The sequence below is a fragment of the Etheostoma cragini genome, chromosome 3, assembly GCF_013103735.1.
Source record: "Etheostoma cragini isolate CJK2018 chromosome 3, CSU_Ecrag_1.0, whole genome shotgun sequence".
NCBI lineage: Eukaryota > Metazoa > Chordata > Actinopteri > Perciformes > Percidae > Etheostoma > Etheostoma cragini.
Window position 1 is genome coordinate 227501 of NC_048409.1, and position 4525 is coordinate 232025.

The following is a 4525-nucleotide window of genomic DNA, read 5'->3' on the forward strand; positions in this document are numbered from 1 at the left end:
TTGCTGATGCTGAATAGAAGCTCTGTTCAGCAGAAGGAGATCCTAAGTTTTTTCTTTGAAGTATAACAATAAGAACCTTGAGATATTTAAACAATTAGTTTATTAATTGATTGGTTAATTGACAATTTAACATTTTCAACACTTTTTACTTTTTTATAAAAGAGGAAAACCTTGTTGTGTAGCAGTGATGATGTTGCAGCTGTGAGGGCCGACCTCGGTGTTGAATGGCGTCGGCGCGGGCCCGACCAGATTGGTCTTGTGAGAATTATCTGCCCTGCTTCTGCGGCAAACAACGCATTCTTTATATAAGAGCAAGATAGACGTCATGTTTCAGCTATATGCAAGATGGGATTTTATCCAATTATTTAGTCACAACAGTACATCCGATAATCACCTTAGAAGTTTGTGGGGAGGGCTTTTCTTTTTCTAAATTAAGCGGTCTCTGCTCCTCCAAGTTGATGGATGAAGGACAACCATGCTTCTGTTTACGTGTTGTATTGAGGCCGGTCTTCCCTTGTTCCTCCTGACAGGACATCTGTCTCCATTAGAGTGTTCTATTGATGTGCTGCTGTATCAGCCTGTCTACGGTTGAAAAAAGGAACCCCATTGTTCTCCACAATCAGCCACATTGTACACATCTCAGACTGTAGCATTATTTTGTATGGACCGTGTGCGGCATAGCGTGAGATCCACTAAATCTATAAACCTACTTATTTCACATGTATTTCAAATGAAAAGAAATGCATATATTTCTCATTCAATACCAAATGCAATTTCAAAAGACTGAAAGTTGCCACATACTCCAGCATCTGACAAAGTGAGGTCACAGGTGATGAATCTCGACGTGCTGACAGTCAGCGCAATCTGGATGAGCATGTAGAGGGCTTTCCAAGATTTGATCCCAGCTGCTGTCCAGAGGACAACCGCTGTGCATGCGCTTTTAGAGGGACTATGATGGGCATAAAGCATTCTGTATGGTTCTTAGCTTGACATCTAAGCATGATAAAGACATGGGCTTTCTCATGGATTACAGACTTAAGGGATGATTATTCTCAGCAAAGTCAAACAAATAGGTACTGGGGGTTGCATCTTTTATTTATTTTTTAAAGAAATAAATAAACAAGTGCTCCCCACAAATGAAGTCCACTTGCCTGCACCGTTGAGTATTGATTCAAGCTTCAAAGCTTCCTTTGAGGTTGTGGTAGTCTTAGAAAAAGATTCCCCTTCCAGTGGGCTGTTATTCCAGAGTGAGAGGCCAGCAGCAGTATGCAGACTAGTGGACGGCATTCAGTCATAGCTTGGTAGTCTCTCTCCACAATGGCCGTGGGCTCAGTTTCTCATTTCTGACCTGTGAGCAGTAACTTTGGAAATGGGGACCACCATGAGCTCCATGTGGTTTGTTGGGGCTACGAGTCTCTTTGGGGAGGTTGGAGTTTGGTTAAAGGAGCCATAGGTTGGACTCTGAAGATCCAGGACTTAGCCAAAAAATGTGAACATCGACAACTTCTCAGTGCCCCCCCTTTCTGCTAAAGCCCAGACGGTCTCCTAAGCCCCTCCCCCCCCAACGGAGAATAAATGCGTGTGCCTGAGCAGTGATAGAAATCCATTTTGACTAAATTTGGCACAAAAGTGTGTTTTGTATTAAGATGTGTAGGTTACATAAAGAATAACTGTGCATTTAAATGATTATTGTAGGTCCTACTGACATGTTAATGTATAACTCAGTGCTGACAATGATTGGTTAAGTTTATCATATAATCATCGTACAAAATAAAATTGTAACATTTTAATAATTTCTTAACCCTTGTTGTCCTCCCAAAAACTTATTGGGTTTTTTTTCGGTTGTTTGTCTCTTTTTATTTTATGATTTTGGCACTTTTTTGAAACATTTTTGTCTGTCTCTTTAATGTGTGTTTCCTTTTAAAGTCATCGTCCGTAAACCTTCTTTAAATGAAATTATACCTCATTTTTGAGTTTGAAAAAAAGCTGAAATTATTAGTTGAGTAGAGGATGCTGAATGAATCAGACTGGTTTAATCAAAATAGTGTTTTAAATCAATTAAACATTTTTTTTTTCCAAATGCTATGAAATTGAATAAAACAACAAAAATTCAATAAAGGTAACCATTAATTTTACCTGTGAAGCATTGTGCATCCAAGTTATTTTGGGACAATTTGGTTGTAAGAAACACATCTTTCTGATAATAATTTAAAAAAAAAAGGACAACAGAAGGGTTAACTGTTTAAACTAATGTATGAAGGATAATGTAAATCATTGCAGGTTTCAGCCTCATAAATGTGAGAATTTGCTGCTTTTCTCTGTTTTTTTATTCCATAAATTGAATATCTTGGTTTTGAAACATCGGTTGGACAAAACAGTTTATAGACGTCTCCACAAGCTCTCCAAAATTGTGATTGCCATTTTGTACAATTTTCCTGGGACTGAACTATTGATAGAGAAAAATGAAACGACTGGTTAAATCAGTAAGACATAATGCGGCCCTGTGTTTGGGCTGTAAATCAGCTCTCACTGGGCCATGGAGGCTTTCATGCAGTTTTTAAATTCTTGTTGGCCAAAAAATGGTCTGTGTGCTTTGTGTGGCTCAGTATCTGGTTGACCCTAACCAGCAGGTTGTTACGTGTAGACCACTGCAATTTTTAATACGCTCAAAGCATCTTTAATAAGTAGTAGTGGAGAACTACCTATGCTGTATAGGTTCAGTACCGACCAATCAATTCCAGCCTTTTCCCCGCATTCTAAATGATTTCCCTCTCTATGCCGGTGTCTTTGATGTCGACTCTTGAGAGCAACTCACTGCAGGAGACCACTAATGATCTCTGCCCGGGCTGGGGTTACTGCTTTCATGTCTTGCATAACAGTTGCATTTTTCTCTTTTTGGATATCAGTTGAACATAGTGTTCTTTTTCAGCACAGTGGATCATCTGTTTCTTTAGAGGGACAAGGGGGGGGGGCACCATAAGGAAAATAAACACTTGAACCTTTTGTGGTGATGGATTTTCTTTTCAGTGTTGGAGATTCACAAAATCCCTGCATGCAGAACAAGATGCTGCATACAGCCGACCAATCAGCTTCAGCTTGATGAATGCGCTGTTTGTGTTTATCGGCCAGTAGCTTTGTGCGTTGTGTCTGAGAATGAACAGACAGACGTCTTGATGCATTGTGGGCAGTACTCATCCTACTCATTCTGATGCTGATAGACGCCAGTGGTTTCATCATACTGGGCTTGTTTCTTAGCATTCCCAATGTATCGAATGTCAGGTTTTATATTCACATTCTCACCCTGGTAAAGTCATGCTACTTTTGCCTAATAATGTGACTCTTTTCTGCACAGGAACATAGTTAAGCTTTGACCTCCTATATTGAAATGTGTGCGTTGGTGTTGACTGAACCCCCCAGGATGCCCTTTGACATTACAGCTACATCGTGTTGAGTGATGTGTCACCCTGTCGTCCATTCAGAATAGCTATAATAAACCAGTGTGTAGTCATTTATTAACGGAACTTTATTTAAAGCTTTTCTGGGGAGCAGTGCTGGGATCATGAGATATTAGTCTCGAGTGCCCTACACCTGTTGATTTTTCCCACATTTTGTGACGTTCAAGGCCGCACTTTAAAGTGGTCATATTATGCTTTTTTTTTTTTGCTTTTTCTCTTTCCGTTATTGTGTTATATATCCTTTTTGTGCATGTTATAGGTTTACAAAGTGGAAAAAGCCCAAAAGTCCCCCCCAAAGGGACTTACCATCTACAACAGAAGACACTGTTAACAACCTGCTCAAAACAGCTCTATGTAGTCCAGCCTTTACTTCAGAGACCGACGTTATAATACTCGTCTAGCTAATAGCATGGCACACCCTCATACTCTGCTTCTGACTGGCTAGTAGTCCTTACCTAGGTACTGTCAGGGCCTCATACTCTGCTTCTGACTGGCTAGTAGTCCTTACCTAGGTACTGTCGAAGCCCTCCGACTCTATTTCTGACTGGATAGCAGTACTTACTGAGCATGTGCAACCCCCCAACAAAGATGGAACAAAAGTGAGATTTCTCACTCTGTAGATAAAACAGAGAGCTCAACACACAGGGTGAAAAGAAGAGCTTCAGCAATGTGCTGTATAACAAAAATATGGTGTTTTCTGAAATTAAAGCATTTAAACCTGTTCTGGTAAGACCTCAAAATCCAGTTATGAACCTGAAAAGGAGCAGAATATGAGTTCTTTAATACAAAAAGGTAATAATTCATGTGACTGAAATTCATGTAGTAACCCCAGATGGCAAGTTCAAATTGTATGTACAGTTAAAGATGAAAAGGAGCCAAAAATGTATTATGTAAAACATTTAGGATTTTTCGCTGAGACACAAAAAGTCAATTTGGTGCAACCAATCTCCCTTTTAAATGAGGCTGTTTCTGTTAGACAATGCCCGCCCTGCTGTGAAGCTTAGTGGGAGCATCAGCTGTTCTACTGCTAGGAGCTAGGACACGTGCAAGGAGGAAGGGGGGGGGGGGGG

At 40.2% G+C, this 4525-nt stretch overlaps 2 protein-coding genes across 4 annotated transcripts in view; both read left to right on the forward strand.

Annotated features, from left to right (window-relative positions):
- The window catches only part of LOC117940274 (SR-related and CTD-associated factor 4-like), a 36580-nt gene extending 34551 nt beyond the window's left edge, over positions 1-2029 (forward strand). The window contains exon 19 of the mRNA XM_034865619.1: positions 2002-2029. The gene's annotated coding sequence lies outside the window, so the exon portion shown is untranslated. The remainder of the gene's footprint in view (positions 1-2001) is intronic.
- tiam1b (TIAM Rac1 associated GEF 1b) overlaps positions 1-4525 on the forward strand; it is a 53350-nt gene that overhangs the window by 5311 nt on the left and 43514 nt on the right. The gene's annotated exons all lie outside the window — the stretch shown is intronic.